The sequence below is a fragment of the Sebastes umbrosus genome, chromosome 22 (genome assembly GCF_015220745.1).
Source record: "Sebastes umbrosus isolate fSebUmb1 chromosome 22, fSebUmb1.pri, whole genome shotgun sequence".
NCBI classification, from domain to species: domain Eukaryota; kingdom Metazoa; phylum Chordata; class Actinopteri; order Perciformes; family Sebastidae; genus Sebastes; species Sebastes umbrosus.
Genome location: NC_051290.1, coordinates 13,964,253 through 13,982,757, shown reverse-complemented (window position 1 = coordinate 13,982,757; position 18,505 = coordinate 13,964,253). Strand labels below are relative to the sequence as shown.

The 18,505-nt window shown below is 41.0% G+C and overlaps 1 long non-coding RNA gene across 1 annotated transcript in view; it reads left to right on the top strand.

The window, feature by feature from the left end:
- LOC119482217 overlaps positions 1-13,967 on the top strand; it is a 79,221-nt gene extending 65,254 nt beyond the window's left edge. The window contains exon 4 of the long non-coding RNA XR_005205370.1: positions 13,493-13,967. This is a non-coding gene — a long non-coding RNA (uncharacterized LOC119482217). The remainder of the gene's footprint in view (positions 1-13,492) is intronic.
- Positions 13,968-18,505: the final 4,538 nt, after the last annotated feature.

The following is an 18,505-nucleotide window of genomic DNA, read 5'->3' as shown; positions in this document are numbered from 1 at the left end:
TAGCATCACTTGTGTTCATTATGAACTTTGTATTCACGTGCTAAGGCTTTTGTCATCAGGATAAAAACAAATAACTATTAACAGCAGTGATTGTTTGTGTTAGTTGCCATCCTTCCCAAAATCGTCCCCAAATATCTGAATTCATTAGGTTTTGTTACGATGAATGGACGACCTGTGTAAAAGGTGGCTGCCTCCTGAGCCTCCCCACAGTGCCATCAGTGTTTCTGAGCCCCCCTAAAGTCTGCTGCCAGATGTTGATGCTTGCTTTGCGACGTTGGCGAGTCACAGCGTCAATTAAAGGGCCAACATATGTCTACACCTAGGGCACATTCTCACTAAGCGTCTTTACAGCATTGTATTCCAAATCTGCAACATTAACGGGGAACATTAGCTGTTTGATTCGTTTAGAAAGGTTAGAACAATGATTCTCAAACTGAGATTTGCAGGAAATAACCCAGCTGAGATGCCAGTACAGATGCAGTACAGCCAAACAAACTGGTGTTGTTTCAATAAAGAGTTTAGATAGTAATTGGCTCTTTTTGTGAGTTGAAACTGATTTGCGAAACCAAAAAAAAATGCAGAAAATTACCATTGCAGTTGGCTTTAATTGGTGACAAATACATTGCATTTCCTGTTAGTGCTTCACGATAAAAGACATACTGTGTTGTGAAGCAGCAGCAGCAGCAGCAGTAGGAAATGTTCGGTTTGCATTAGCAGTAACTTAAAGGAACAATGTGAAACGTTTAAGGGGAACTATTAGCACAAATATAATATTAATAAGTACGTTTTCTTTAGTGTATAATCACCTGAAAATAAGAATCATTGTGTTTTTGTTACCTTAAAATGAGCCGTTTATATCAACAAAGCGGGTCCTCTTCACAGAGCCGGCCGCCATGCTCCTAGAGTAGCCCAGAACGGACAAACCAAACACTGGCTCTAGATAGCGCAATTCACGTTTTCGCGTCAGCCACCGTAGTTCTCCTACACGCTTGGCACACGGGGGAAGTTTCAGTTGGTTGCAACCTCACCACTAGATGCCGCCAGATCCTACACACTGCACCTTTAATACTGCTCTGATGTGATGTTGTTAGGGGAGTGAACAAGAAACAGTGAGGCTGATATCAGTGACAATGCATCCCTCATTTCCTGTGACTATGTGAGAAGGCGACTTGAATCCTGTACGGGAATGGCGGATTCCACCACCAATAATGGCCCCTACTAGAGGTAAATATAGAATTTGTCAACATTGTACAGGTATTGCAAAAAAATTGGTGGCCATAATTAAAAAAAATATATGTTTTTTGAAAACATTGAAGTTCAGGCCAACGACAACAAACCATACTGCCTCATATGTGGAAGAATACAGTGTGTTTTGTTGCCATATATCGCATACTAATTCAAGTTGTCAACATATAGATTTACTTTAATCATAATCAAGAAAACAAATGTGTTTAATAGCACAGTGGTAAAAAGACATATGGCATTTACTGATGTAAATATTATGCTATAAATAGCTTAATACGGATCATGTTCAGATGATCCTGTCTGTATTAATTTTCCGTATTTTTAATGATTTGATGGCTGATTAGAAAAGTGTATTTACGTTGAGTGGGGAGCTCTCTGCGCTGGTAACACGGAGAGAAGTCGAACATTGTTCATTAGCACACACCTCCCACATTGGAACGATACGAAGCCGGTTGAAAATCGGCAAAGTTTCCCTTTAAGTGCATGCTTGATTTCTTCTGCACCTGCCTAATGTATGCTCATTCTGCATATTTCTGCAAGCTGGACTCATTTTCCTTATGGGATAAAAGCCGTACAGAATCGGCATTAACACAGAGGCAGCCTTTCCCCCCGGGCTGTTTTATCTACCTGCACAGTTTGTAGATAACGGGTGGCATTTCAAGCCACTACATTCATGTAGAGCAATGCTCTTAAACAACTGCTTCTGTTGTTAATTTGGACTTTGTAACTACATACTACGACTATAATTTTCCACATCTGCTCTCGCTTAAAGACACAAATTCTTCATTTTTATGAGAAACACAGACAATTTTAATTTAAAAAAAGGGAACGGAGATTAACATTTATTTCAGAGGGAAACGTGAGCCATTCAACGCTCGTCCTTTAAAAAAATAAAAAATAAACTAAGCTGTTGGCAATTTTCTTTCCCCTCCAAGAGTTTTAATCAAGAAAATGTCTCCAAGTAATTATGCCAAAAAACAACCGAAGAAAAACAAGGGGAGTTTATGAGTGGGTTAATAAGCCACTCTGCTGAAAAGGGAAGTGTCGTCTGTCCAATTACAAGAGAAGAATGGCTCAGTGAAATCACTTGACACATCCATGCACTTAAAGCAGGAGCTGAAGAAACCAACAAAGTGAAGCAAACTACTTGGAGATCAACAGATCTTGATTTATTTTCCAGTGAATGGTATTAACCTTACTGTCTACAAATTAATTAATAATAAAAAGTCTATCTGCTACATCAGGAGCCACTAACTGATCCTATTACAAAAACAGTAGTAAAAACAGCAATGCTGGATTACGTGCCGAGTTGTTTCCTGTGAATCTCTTGTGCATAGGTTGATCATTTCAATCCAGCATGGCAATGGCGGACTCCGCCACTAACAATGAAAATGCATTTAAAGAGAAGTAGTTATACATTTAATGGCTTTTGCTAAAAAGATTTTTGGCACCATTAGGCAAAAATTCCATAATAACCTTTCAGCATATTGTAATTCAAGTGTTCTGAGAGATAACTAGACTTCTGCACCTCCTCATAACTCTGTTTTCAGGCTTTAAAAAGTCCAGCCCGTGACGGGAGACTTTGGCCAATCCCAGGTCATTTCAGAGAGAGAGAGCGTTCCTATTGGCTGTTTCACAACGGAGGCAACTCACGAACTAAGATCAAACGGTCAAACTAGGCAGCGCTGATCAAATATGAATCAATATTCTGTTACTGTAACGCCTATTTCTCTCATCAGATGTTTTCAGAAACATCTTGTATTGTACGGTTTAGCTGTAAAATGAGATAATTCGCTCCGGCTAGTGGGCAGTGCTTGCTATTTCCTCTACTGATCTCAACATGGCTGCCGAGTCACATTCAACGTTCTCATTTTACAGCTAAACAGTTCACTACAAGATGTTTCTGAAAATATTTGAGGTGAGACATAGGCATTACAGTAACGGAATCTTGATTCATATTTGATCAGCCCTGTCTAGTTTGACCATTTGGTCGGAGTTTGCGTTTGATTGACAGCTGTTCAGAATCGGCAAGGCCCCAACTCGGCTCTGATTGGTTGTTTTCCTCCGGGCTGTGAAATCTTGCAGATTTAATTAGAAGCACCGGGGGACACAAAGGCATATGATTTTTGTCAGATTACCTGTCTCATGGACTACTCTCCATATTTTATAGAGATAACTTTTCTCTCGCCTACTGCTGCTTTAATGAAAATGTTACCATTTGCAGCTTTAAACTATTGCAGAATGTCACTACTGCTGTGTCTACTGCACAAGTCTGTTATCATTTATAATGTTTGTTTCACTCTTATCAATAGCTTCTGTCTGGGCTGTTTGCTGTCGCTTACTGAAAACTACAACCCTGGATTTAAAAAAAAAAAAAAAAAAATCCCCTTTCTCAGCTCAGCTAATTAAAAAGAGAACAGATTCCTGGAATGCTTCTGGGGGATAGGGGAGCAGCGAGCGCGGGCTTTGGCTGGTTGGGAATAGGAACGGGGATTTCCAGCGGGTATGCAGTCTGTTCTCGTGAAGCCCCGAGACGCACGGCTGACATTGAGGTTTTAACCTTCATCAAGATGTTGTGGAGGCAGCGCGAGTGAACAGGTCTTAATGGCTAATGTTAGGAGCTGTGATGTGTTTTGATGATTATGATGATGGTTCGTGTGATGCTGCTGGTAATCACGGTGATGAAAGATGACATATGGCGGTGCTGATGACCTCGACTTGAGAAATTAGTCAAACTGAAAGCAAAGACGCCCACCTTGTCGAAATTAGGATGGAGAGAAACTTTGAAAATACAAAACACAGTCGATTTTTTTGTTTAAAGTAATAGCTCGACATTTTGGGGAAATCCACTAGCTGTTTTGCTGAGAGTTAGATGGGAAGATTGAGACAACTCTCATGTCTGTATGCTAACACATAGCAATGTTTGCCACACAAGCTTAAGTCATAATTCATATTCAAATTAAATATTTTGGCAGTAAGAAAAGACCCAGGCCCCAAACATGACACATCATTACGTTCTTAGCAAGAAAGTTAACAAGTGTATTTCCCAAATTGTCAAACTACTCTTTATGTTGATGATGGTTGTGAATTCAATATACATTTTTATAATCCTTTTGTTGGAGATGACCAAAGACTGTATTTAAGAAATGGACGTAGTCACTGTGACGTCAACCATTGCTTCGTGGACTGCCGTTTTGAAGCCTTGAGTTTGGCATTTTGGCTGTTGCCATCTTGGTTTCGGCCGTCGCCATCTTGTTTTTTTGCAACCAGAAGTGACACGAGAGGGTGGGGCTAAGTACAACCAAACGCTGAATAAGACATTTTTAAGCAAGGTAATAAGTCAAGAGAGAAGTAGGGTAATTTTCTCGTAGACTTCTATACAATCAGACTTCTTTTTGCAACCAGAGGAGTCGCCCCCTGCTGGCTATTAAAGAGAATGCACGTTGAAGGGCACTTCCTCATTGGCTTCGCTTTTCACACCCAGAGGTTGTCCACTGGAGATGACAGACAAAGAGGGGGGGAACATACGTGTGAAATTTTGAAAGAAATATTCAACATTTTTAAAGGCCATTTTCATACAACAGCACATCTACTCTGTTAACCATTAAATACAGTGACAAGAGCACATTTAGATTTTAATTTTAAACTTAGTCATACAGTGTCTCGAGTCTGTAATTAATCATTAAGTCAGTCACCACATGGGAATAACTGGCATTTTGCCTAATGGCCATCAAGGCAGCAAGAGTATTTGACGGTTTAGATTTAGATGCTACTGCGTCATATATGGAGTAACTGGCAAAGATTCAGAGCCGTTTGTTTCCCCCTTGACTGGGACTAGCTCACGGTCACATTTTACAATACAAACAGCAAGCGAAACCCAAAGTACAGGCAAACCGAGGCAGTCGAAATGTTAATACCTCAAAAAGTTACAGGTTGACTTTGATGTATCTTATCAACCAAAGACATTTTTTATCAACATTTGGTACCTGACAGGTAATGTCAGACTGGCTTGTAGGAGGCAGATGGGTGGGCTTCCAGCTTGTCAGATGACCACATCCTCTCCCACTGTATGGCTCAGTGAGGCGTTATGTGTTATCCCCTTCCCCCCTACCGTCCTTCCCGCTGATAATGCTTTCCTTCCTCCTCCTCTCTGCCCTCTCACTTCTTTCCTCTCTGATCTCCTCTCTCCTCTTTATATCCTCCTGCACTTTTTTTTTTCCCCCTCCAGCTCCTATTTCCAGATCTGTGTGTGCCCGGGTCAAACCAGTAAGTTTGGGAAAGTGGGATCTGACAAATAGCTTGTGTGCGGTTGTTGGTGAGGAGGAGGGATTAGCTCCTATAGGCCTGTCAAGCAGCCCCTTTTAGCTCTGCAACGTCCGTCACTTCCACTAGGGGCTGCCACAGCAGGTGAAGTGTGAATCTACTTAAAGAAAGAAAGTCGAGAGGCTTTCCTTGTCCCCTTCCCTTCCCTCATAACTCCTTTCACTCTTTCCATGAATGTTGTTTTCATATAACACTACCGCAAACGTGCAATTTCTCAGCTCACTAACTAACACATTACCTGAAAGTGTAAAACTGTTTGCGTTTACGGTTTTGTTTACAGCACCTGTTCGGCACAATATTATAGCGCCTTCCCTTCTGTTTTCTGAAATGAAGAAGCGTGCGCAAGCAATTAAGTCGCACACGAGAGACAAGATTCCTTTTAATTCCCTTACATTTGTCACATTCAGAACCCTTTTTTTTTTTTTTTTCTTTAAACCCACGCCGCTCGATATTCCGCGTTCGAAAGCGGTGATCTCTGTTCATTTCCACAAGAAAGTCATCTGATCCATATGCTTTGCTTCCCCTCGGATGGGGCCTCTTTACACCTCATGAATTGCTGATGCGTTGCAGGTTTAACAGACCGGCTCAAGTTCTTCCAGTTATAATGCCTTTCAAATGCTGATCCAGGATGCCCTTGCCACAACAGAACCGGCAAAGCCTAGAAAGCCTCAGGACAGAGTGGGCTGCATAAGACACTAACAGAGAGCAGAGAGGAGAGCAAAGCTCTATTGGATAACTGCCCGGCTTTTTCCACAGCACTTGACCCTGGCGCATACACCTCCCCTCCCCTCTCCTGCTCCTCCTCCACCTTCTTCTCCTCCTCAGCACCGGCAAATGAAGTGTCCCCGCTCTCGGCTCTGATCCTGAGAACCTATGACAGCCAAAGCCTTCCCGCTCTCTGAAGTAAGCCCTGGCAACGATAGGCTAGTTTACTATTCCCCACTACAGCCCGAGCTGCAAGGCATGAACACGGGCGAGACAAAGCCTGTGTGACTGCGGTGAATAGAAAGACTGAGGGAAATAAGAGGGAAAGGAAAAAGAGTGCTTGACCTTACCTGTCAGAGTGTAACTTCAAGTGTACTTTAGGCGAGGAACGCCGCGCTCTCATGCTGCGATTCAAGACGGGAAAAGGAGCTTTTTAGTTCATCGTTTTCATGTTTCAAAAACTTCAAGATATCGTCCTAATGAGTCATACTTTAAGAATACTTTATAACATGTTTATTCATGTTAATATATCATTTATTATTGATTTATCGGTCAGTAATAAGCCATTAATAAGAAAGAAATGTGCCATATTGTGAAATATCCTTGTCGTTGATATATATCCTCTAACCTCTTTAATTCATCCTGATAGCTCAAAGTGAGAAACCTTTAATTAATGACTTATTAACTTTTCTGTTATTCTTAATTAAGGTGTTCATTAAATATTTATTAAGACAAATGGGTTTTTCTCACAACCTGGGAACCAAAAGCTTCTTATGAATGGATTAATACTGATCTGCACCTTGTGACATTTATGAATGCTTAATGCTTATTAATGCTTGGTTCTCCACCGTGTTAGCGTGGGTTTACTCCGGGTGCTCAGGATCCCCCCCCCCCAGAGTCGAAAGACATGCAGGTTAGGTTAATTGTTGACTCTAAATTACCCGTAGGTGTGAATGTGACCTTGAATAGGATAAGCGGTTACAGATAATGGATGGAAAGATCAGTAATAATCATTTGGGTCACAATGTTGGCAAAAACCCCTGAGAGTAGGTTGTGTCTAGAAGGTAACCTGCAAACTTGCGAAAACTTCCAAAAACACTTGCGAGACTTGCTGCCCATGACCTTTAACCCTTCGAGTTCAATGTCTAACCTTAACTATGCGAGGTCAATGTCTAAACGTAACTATTCAAGGTCAATGCCTGACCTTAACCAACTTGCGAGAGTTTTGTAATTTGGTATTACCTTCCAGACAGGACCGTGTGACTACTCGTCTAACGCTGTAATTCTTCTCGATAGCATACCAGAAAGAAAACAACACATGATTCATTATTTATTAACATTATTATGTGATAATTATTTGTTTCATTTTAACTCGGTGTTAATCAATGTTAATTAAAACATTTTGTTGACTTTTCTAACAATCCGGCAACCAATAAGTTATTGTATTGGCCCTATAAACCATTAACGTATGATTTATTAATCATTAATAATACCACTATACCGTAGGCTACCATTACCGAAGCCCCCTTATAATTTACACCTTATTATAAAGTGGTACTGAATTCTAAAGTTTAGATTTAAATGCACTCAATAGGCGATCCATCCGCTGGTCTGTTATGGTCCGAGTCAGAGCCCGGAGTTTCTGCCCATTACAGCCCTTTGTAGCCTTTACAAGGCCCCTTACAAACAGATTATCATCAATCCACAGCGGTAAAGCAATCATGTCTCCCTAAAACAGATTGCTCTGTTAAGGTGCTCCATAATTTAATATCCTTCTCGTTCTTCATCTCCCCCTTCTTTCTCTCCCTCTCCTTCCCCTTCCCTCCATCAGCCTGGCAAAGTCATGCTGAGTTCCTTAAAATGTATTAAATTATGATGTGTCATGAAACTAATTCTCTCCCCCGGAGTATGAATCACATGACGGATCCCTCGCCGGCCTTACCTTTGACACACTGTATGCACATAGCGGGGTAATAGATTAAAATTAGCCTCAAGTTCCTTAAATTATTGACCCTGGGCCCGTTTTTCGCCTTCTGTCAGCAATCAGTTTACGGGGAGGTGTGAGCGCTAATGCTAAATGGAGGGAGGTAGGGAGGAGGGGTGGGGGGCGCTTTTACTTCACCTTGCTGTCAAACTGGCCGTTAGTCTTTCCTAAAGACGTCTGTTGAGCATGTGGGGAAATGAATGGATGAGCGGTAGGTGGGACTTAAGTTTTGTCGCCGCCGCACTACATCAACGAAATGGCTTGTTGGTGCACTCTTCATAATGTACCTTTAAAAATTCATGGCTGGAATTTGAATTAATTAAATTTTTAATACCCCACCATTCATTATTAAGCCCTTTTTCCAATTAATATTTCACATTCTAATCTTATTAACAGGATAGAGTTAAGACTTTCTTTGCCACACAACAGATTCTCCTTAACTTGTGTTTACCCACGATAACACCCATTCTGGGGCGGCCGCCGCCTTCCGATCTAATTCAGTTGAATGAATTGAAGAAGATTGGTATGCGTGGTACTCGCATTAAAAAAGTGTGCTCATTTGTTTGCTTTATTAAATCTGCGACGTGCTTCATTTGGAATTTCAAAGCCAGCGTGCGATAGTAAGAAATCACATCGTTGACCTTCAGTGTAGCGTACATCTGTAAACCAGACGATGCATTTGTAGCTTGGGAGTAGCTTCTACAGTGCTGAATGTGATCTATTTGAATCTAAATAGCTCTTTAGCCACAAATACACTGCAGCTAACTGGCCACCAGGCTCGATTTATGTGCTGGTGTTTTATTAATTCCTAACAACCTGCAGCAGAAACAGAAAAGCAGTGTTTTCTTTTCAATTTTCCCCCTACTTGCCTCTCTGTTTAGACCTCGCGCATCCCGCAGGCTGTTTTTATGGATCTCTGAGTGTATTTGCTCGTATTTTTTCCTCATTTCGAGCGACACAATCTCTTTGTTTACGTGGTCGTATCCTCCTAGAAGGGTCAGATCACCTGCGTTTGTATACACAGGTCAGATCCGTGGGGAGTTGTCACCGGCTCTCAGTGTCTCTAATGAACTCCAGCCGTTTGACTGACAGACGGGTTATAGGCCGGGAGTAGACTGCGGCGTGACGTGCCAAGCTGCTGTGTGTGTGTGACTGATTGGATACATGCTTAATGAAGTAGAGCACATACACAAGATACACAGTGTCACAGATCTGTTTGGGGGCATGTTGGGGGGGTTGGTGGAGAGTGTACGTCACACGGTAAATGTTTGTATAGTGGTATTTGCAAGCACAGGAGAGAGAGAGAGAGAGGATGCTACTCTATTTACATCTCTGTCCAGCGTGAGTGGTTAGGATTTCCAGCTCGTACCACAGGGGGTACTTCTGTCATTGCCAGGGTGTACGTGGAAAGATTTTGGAGTAGCTCAGCTAATTTGAGAAAATAGAAATTTCTGTTTGCTAGAAAAATAGATCCACATATGGAGTAGGCTGTAACACTTGAACATTATGTGAGAGCGTGTGAAAACCATAGACTGTATATAGGAAGTAGTCACCTTGACGTCACCCATTGGTTTGTGGACTGCCCTTTTGAAAGCCTCCAGTTCGGCATTTTGGCCATCGCCATCTTGGTTTTTTGCAACCAGAAGTGACACGAGAGTGTGGAGCTAAGTACAACCAAATGCTGAATAAGACATTTTTAGGCGACGAAAATGTTACTCTCACAAACTGAAAACACACTGAAAGAGTTAAGTTCTAAGACCAAAACAAAGACAAATCGCAGACCGGACAACGCCGTGGTAGCAACTCTTCAATCACAAGGTAGCCACACCCTAAAGCATAGCCTGTTTTATCTTCTATTTTACTCTAAATGGGACCATAATTTACAAAATGAACATCATGATGTATTGAAGAAGACTGATGATCGAGACCATAAACTCATGTTTACAATGTTTACTGAGGTAATAAATCAAGTGAGAAGTAGGGTCATTTTCTCATCGACTTCTATACAATCAGACTTCTTTTTGCAACCTTCAAACAGCTCCAAAAACTACATCTTACGACATTACATTTGAACACGTCATCATAACGTTATGATTTACCTTCGCCCAATTTCCCAATCATTTTTACTGAACAGAGCTTGAACGCACCATAATGTAAATCAATGGAACCTCTGTTAATGTTAGTAGCTCCGTTTTATAGTCAAGTAGGACTGTGCTGCCCACTGGCTGCTAACAGGTAACATTACTAACTCTCCTCCTGCTGATTTCAATAATTATTTGTTATTCACAGTGTAGTATTATCGGGGAAAAAAAGAGTGTGCGCCCCTCAGGTTTAGTGGTAGTAGCGCCATTCTTTTGAGCGCTTTTTTTTCTCTCTGCCATGGCTCCAGTCCAAAACAAACTGAAACATGATACAGCGTACATATGGCGTTGAGTCATTGTGCATGCATAACTGTCAGAAACCATCAATACAGAGGAATCGATAGACACGGAGGCATGAGATGCCAAGGAATCGGACAACTAGGAGCCGGTTCTCTACTAGGAACCGATTCTCTATTCCCATCTCCAGCGTTTTCTCTGCCTGCCAAAGTGGCGATGGTTAAACAGTTGAAATAGCTAGGTTAGAAGCCACTGGTCTAAAGTCTCTTTTTACAGCTTTTTATACAGTTACCAGTTTCACGTGGCTTATCTGTAGTTGTAAGGTGTGTTCCATATACCAATATTAGAATCACAGCTATTTGGCCGAAACTGTCGTATAACGACTATTGGGCCCCAGACTGCGGCATTACATCCTTCCAGTATATATGTTTTACAGCGTGAACTCTGTCCTCTCAGTTTAAATGCAATCTAGATGAACGCCGAGGACTGCATCACTCATCTTCTTCATCAAAACAACTCTTTTGGCAGCCGACTCAGGGGAATCCGGGGCAATATAACAGAAAATAGTCAACATCCTCATACTGTCGCTGTCCTTCTTGCAATGCCTTTTTTTTTTTTTTTTTTTCTTGTTTGTTTTTCATTTTTCTTCTTTAATGACGAATACTCGAACCTCAGGTGTGTAGTACCTCGATCTGTGTGGCTTTGTTGTCTTGTCAGTGTCATGACTTTGAAGTCATATTTTACGTCGCACAACGCTCATTTCCTTTCTTTTTTTTTTATATTTATTTATTTATTTATATGCCCGTGGCAGTCCAATGTCATTATTTTCCCCCCTGAATGAAAAAAAGAGCGAAATGACGGTGATAAAAAGAAGAAAAAGAGAGAAAGAAATCTCGCCTCTGCCAACTTTTCCACCAATTCTTGACTCGTCTGAAAACTCAGTTGCTCTTTCAATTATTCTAAGCTAGAAAGATCTCTCCAAAGAGGTGACAACACTGACAAAGCTAGTGTAACATCTATCAGCTTGGAAATAATTTGATGTCACTTTTTATTTGTTGCATATCCAGGATAGTGGTGGCAGAATTGATTCGCAGTGACACATTTTTTAGGAGGGGGTAAAACAAAGAGAGGAAATGAGAAAAAGGTTGTGATTTACCATGCAGCAATCCCTTTATTCTGTCCCTCAACTTAATTGGAGTAGCCCAGCTAGCGCCTTACATAGCTCATCAGATTGTTAGCAGTGACAACAGGGACTTCTCCGTGTTGTTTCATTAAGAAATCTAAAGGCGTTTATGTGTTGCTTCTCAAATCAATATCACATCTTTGGTTGAATTCAACAGCCGGTGTGCGCAGCAACTCGCCGTTTTGGGTCCGACTGACAGGAATCCAGAGCATGCGACATCGGCAGCAGATTTGTTAACAGCGAGATCCCAATTTTATTTGATGTAATCCTGTTCCACTTCATCGCGGAGCCAGAGCGGGAGCTTATCTTTGTGTGCTGCGAGCTCAGTTGGCAACCAGAATCTGCGGCGCGATATTATGCGCCGGCCACCGAGTCACACTGCGCTAGAGATCCCTCCTGCCGCTCTCCAAAAAAACAAACTACGGACATAAACGCACATGCACGCTAACCACTGCAGGCGCCAGGTGTGGCCCTCGCACATACAAGCACACACTCTCTTTCCCTTAGTCATAAAGGCACCACTCAGTATTCCCTCGCTCATCATCCTCTGTTTATGGCTGTCCGACTCTGACTTGCCGCTAATGCTTCTACTGCTGTGTTAACAGCAGATAAATGGCACCGCTCATTGTCTAGATTATGTTAGATCTGCAATCAAGAGGTAATGGGCGTTGTCATGGCAACCGCATCCAACAGGCAGGGGAGGACGGGGTGGGGGCGGGGTTGAACGAGCGAGGTTGAAGACTCAAATTATATTTAAAACGTGTTAAGCGCAAATGAATCATATTCTGTATTTTTGTCTCCACTTTCCAATTTAATTTCTGCTCCTTTGTCAGTAATGAGATGAATTTTTTCTTCAAGTAGCCTCAATGGGCTTTTTCTCTTCTTTCTTTCAAACCCCTTTCATTTGATTAGATGCAAAGAGTACAATTTAAAAGATAACTCTTGTTTATTTCCTCTTGTGTTTGGGCAAAAACTACAGAAAATAGACCTAAGTTGTAATAATAAAAAGCTGAATAATATTCCTTAGTGGAATATGAAATAATAAACAGTAACGCAAATTCGTTTTAACGCTACTAATTTCTTTAACACATTCATGCAATCGATCTTCCGGAGGTTGTACCGGGCTCAATTTTAAAGCTAGAGTGAAGATACTGGTAAAGATACCTAAGGAACCCATTGGTACCAACCATGTCATACTAACCTCGTCACGAAGGAGGTTAAATAACGCTCCAAACTGGTGCTAGATTTTGGCGAGCAAAAAACTGGCATGGCCATTTTCAAAGGGGTCCCTTGACCTTTGACCTCAAAATATGTGAATGAGAATGGGTTCTATGGGTACCCACAAGTCTCCCCTTTACAGACATGCCCACTTTATGATAATCACGTTAAATATTTTAATCGATTGACAGCCCTAAGTGAAACAGATCACAGTTGGCGTTTACATTTTACTCATCGGGCATGTACAGGCCTCACACAACCGTGCACACAAATTCTTGTATCTGGGGCAAGCTGTTTTGGCATCAAGAGTTGAGTCTCGTTTCCTTTCATACTTTTTAATTCTTTTGACAAACTTCCACCCCTCTGGATATACTTCACTGACAAACAAAACACATCTGAATACCTCCTTTCAGGAAGAGCTCCTTTTTATTTCTGCACTTGCACTAACCCTCGCAGATTGACTCCAGGACAAAGATCCAGCACACATCGAACTGACAGCATGAAAGGCTCGATAATTTTTGCCCCAGAAGACACTGATACATTTTACCGGATTGCTTTGTCTCACGCGACCTGATGTAATGTGACAGGAAAGTGTGCTATATGAAACAAGAAATGCGTTTGTAATACAAATGAGATGTCTTTCTGTCTCTTTCGGGATGTCTGGTGTGATTTTTTTTTTTTAAAAGAACTGATGAAATAAAGTCAACATGAAACATCTACTTGAGGATTAGTACCTTCTATTCCTCTCTTAGTGATCTACACATCATATTAAAGGAGAGGTCCTCGGTGGTTTCATCTGTCTCATTATCGCATTACATTCACAACTGACCCCTATGACTCCATTTACACCTGGTATTAAAGGAATAGTTTGGGTGATTTGAAGTGCGGTTGTATGAGGTACTTATCTTTAGTAAGTGTATTACCTAGAGTAGATTAGAATTATTGAAGAAGCAGACAAGAGTTACCACACGGAAACAAAGCAATGTAATGTTGTGGACGGGGCCGGCAGCAAAACGTATTTTAAACACCTAAAAGAAAGGCTCACCTAAAAAAATCAATATCAGTTTAAGTGTATACTATATTTAGAATCTTTTCTCCGGTTTACCTTGCCGCGAGACAGCCATTTCTGACAGGTAAGTGAAGCCGTTAATTCCATCTATGCTCTCGCCAAAGCCACCAGACTCCATTGAAAAATAACAGTAATTTACTTTACAGAACACGGGGAGTTGCTGGTCTACCGCTGCCTCAATAATTAGTTAGTTTGTTTGTGTTATTGTCTGACTTGGGTGAATCCAAACTAAAAAAAGTCACATAACATTACAAACAAACCGATGGAGGCAGCAGTTGACCAGCAACTTCCGTGTTCTGCGAGGTAAAGTTACTGTTTTTTTTCAATGGAGTCTGGTGGCTTTGGATAAAGCATAGATAACGGCTTCAGTTCCCCGTTTGAAACTAACTAGTATTAGCTGTCTCACGGCAAGATAAATTGGCGGAAATATTCTTAATATAGCGTCCACTTGATTTTTTGAGATGGTCCTTTCTTTTAGGTGGCTAAAATAGGTTTTGTCGCCGGTCCCGTCCACAGCAGTACATTGCTTGGTGTGCCGACCACCATCTACTGTAGGTAATACACTGACTGTGGATAAGTAAATGGACCATCATTTACTAAATGAACATCATGCTGTATTGAAGAAGACTTGATATGTACTCAACATGGCTGCCGGGGTCACAAACGTTCTCATTTTACAGCTAAACGGTGCAATACAAGATGTTTCTGGAAACTTTTGAGGTGAGAAATAGGCATTACAGTAACAGAATATTGATTCATATTTGATCAGCGCTGCCTAGTTTGACCGTTCGGTCGGAGTTTGGGAGTGATTGACTCGTGGTTCTCATAGACGGCAGCTGGACGGCAGACTCCAGATAAGCTCTGATTGGCTGTTTTCCTCCAGTCTGTGAAATCTCGCAGATGCCGTTAGAAGCACCGGAGGACATAGAGACGTTTTATAAAAATAACCTTTTTCCTTACACCTGGTATTACAGTATGAAGCATTCTCGTTATCTGTATCTTGTATTGTGATCAGAGCTGACAAACTTGTTAACACAAGTTCAATATTATTTTCATTTCCCCTCCTGTTTTCCTGTGGTCAAAACAGCAAATGCTACACAGCAAATAAGGCCCAGTCGACAGCTTTATCTATGTTTTTGTATAATATTAAAAGATGTTCTCCTATTCAAACAATCTACAAAAACAACATCATTTGAAACGCTGCAGCTGCTGTGCTCCATTTCTCGGATAAACACCATTTCCAGACCTTTAAAAACCTTGACATTTACTTTCCACCTGACAAACCTGGCTCTTTAAAAAGAACGGGAGCAACTGCTTATGTCTTTGTCGTACACGGGCTGAGATTTGCGTTGCTGACGTGTCAAACTAAACTCCATTGCAGCACTGAATTTTCACATTATTTTTCTCTACTCGGCAAGCAACAACAACAATGCACTTTTCCCTCTCATACCCCTCCCACACAGCTGCAGTTCTCTTGTTGTCTTCTTCTATCACAGTTGTGACGGAAATATCACCTCGGGTCTACCTTTCAAATGTTGAGAGACTGCTCACAACCTTGTCAGAAGCTCTAAACAGTTTGCCCCCCTGTAAATATTAGACTTTGTGTAAGCGGGGAATCTTGGAGGCAGCCATCACAGAGCCGGAGGGTAAACATGCAAACCTTGATTAACTTGTGTATTGCCTGGTTTTTTGTTTTTTTCCTAGGAAAGCTCTAACTCTGCTGGCTCATACTGTACATTTCTATACATAGCATCTCGTACGCTTTGTTTGTTTTTGTATTTTAAGAAGTGCTCTCACATGAATTTCTGAAAGAGAACAGTTTGTAAAAATGAAAAACGGGGAATTTAAGAATAAATGGCAACATTGATTTCAATGGGTTTCACATGCACTCTAGTGTACCGCAGTCATTCACAGGCACACTGTGATATAATGTTTTTGGGAAAAATAAACTGTATCCAATATCTTAACATTGTGAAACAGCTTTTCTTGTGACATTTAACGCCACGTTGTTATCGTGAAATGGTTGTGGTTAGGTTTAGGCAACAAATCATGGTTGGGCGTAAAATAACTACATAAACTAAGTACATAAATTATGTACATAAACAACGTAACATAAGTACAGAAAACACGACACAAACGTCACTAACATAACTCAGCTACACTTTGGGACAAGAACACCGGTCTTCTGGTTGAAGGTCCTGTGTTTGTTGGATTTAGTATTACATTTCCATTAAGTTTGTTGATTTATGGACAGATGTAAAAAAGACTGATTGAAGAGATTCCTGACTTTTAGTCCCTTAGTATGGGTCCTGCTCCCGCTCCCAAAACACTAAATCCCTAAATTCCCATAATGCAAATTGATACTATTTTGTTAGTCTGCTTGGCAAATGTTTTTCAAACTACGTCCCCGTAGTTCATAACGCAGGCTTTCTGTCATAAACTTGAAGTCTGAAGTCACATCCAAAATAACCCTGATGACATCAACAAAGTTAATATCTCTCAGAATGGAAAGCTTCAACAAGAGCCACAGAAAACGCTTTTTTAAGGCATTTTGTTACAAGTAAACTGAGCTTTGTGTATAAAATTAAGCCTCGACAGAAGCAACACTGTTAATAAGAATTGAGTTCTACAATATGATTTATTTAAATCTACATTTCAAAGCATACAGAACATTTTAATACATATATTAAAACTCATACTGATTAGATTTATAGAATACAGCAAATAAAAATGTTTAATAGGCATGAACGTCTTCTGTCACAGTGGTTGAATCAACATGTCATCTCATCACACAAGGATGCATTGTCAGATCACAACTGAATGTCATGGCAACAAATGGAAAATAGGAGCCTGTTGCCATATACTGTATGTATATATCTGAGTATACGTGTGTTTCTTATAAATATGTCAATTTGAAGGCTATTTCTGTTTTCCGATTAAAATCAAAGAATCACATTGTGACAGTATGCGTGTAATTTAAAGGGTGTGAATTAAAAGAGGCTTTTTTGCATATACATATCTATAACACCCACCTACATACTCACTTACACATATGCATAGACAAGTTGGCATACGGGGATGTGCACATGACGCGCTTTGGGCACTATGCCTTTCTTTGTCTTCGGTGATAACATAGATGGTACAGTATATATCTATATATCTATATATAGATATATATATAGATATATATATATCTATATATAGATGGACGACGTGTCTCCACTTCCTCCCACTGTACAAAAGTGAAGCCAAAATAGCCCGAATATGGGAATTGCCATCTTGAGGTTTTGATGTGATTTGGGGTCGTGTCTAGAAGGTAATCGCAAATTTCGGAAATGTACAAAAACTTACAAGACTCGCTGCTTGACAACCTATTCTAACCTCTAATCATTTGAGGTCAATGCCGAACCTTAGCCGTCTCGCAAGAGCTTCGTAATTTGCATGTTACCTTCTAGATACGACCGTCATTTGGAACCAGAATCCGCGTACTGGTGATCGGTGGGGGGTTCTGGAGCTGTGGTATCAAGGTCCACCCACACACCCGCCCGAGCCAATCACGAGCTGAGCACGGCCAATAACCAACCATAATATCTCTATAACTACATTTATGATCAAATTGACACATGTTCTATTACACAGACTCGTGACGGTTATGGAAAGTCAAAATTACATCTCCTCTCTTGTACAATTCCTGAACCTCAGGCTGCGACTATTTCACTCAGCAGCTGTCAATCAAGACATCTCACCCCCTTTTTATAGCATAAAATGACAGAAACCATCTTTGGGAAAAATGTATTTGATGTGCACTTTGACTATTTATTGATTTTGGCCCATGTCCCGTCCACTAACATTGAGGGTTAGGGATTTATGACCTATACTGCAGCCAGCCACCAGGGGGCGATCAAGATGTTTTGGCTTCACTTTTGGGGAGCTGTCATGTCGTCTAACTTTATATACAGTCTATGCGTGATGACTGTCAAAACTTTGTATTTTTTTTTTACTGTGAGTTTAGTAAGAATGTTGCTCTCACACGTATCGTTTGACCAAAGCATCAATGCCCCAAGAATACCACCTTCCTTCAGCCAAAAAGACATAACAGGAGACACTTGTGTGACAGATTGTTGTCGATTGTGCCCGGTTTAACCCCGGTGCCCTGTCTGCCGACCTCTCTGCCCCAGCTGCAAGCTTGTTAGGACTTTCATTTTCCGCCCGTGTCCCTTGAAGCATCTGTGCACACACACACTGAAAACACAATATATGACTCCAGGTGTAGCTATAACTGGTACACAAACTAACACTTTCTCACTTTCCACCCAGCTCATCAAATGTGTCATGAACAGAGAGTTCATAATTATCGTCTGTTTTTCAAATACCAGCCCAACTATTCCTTTGGAAATATG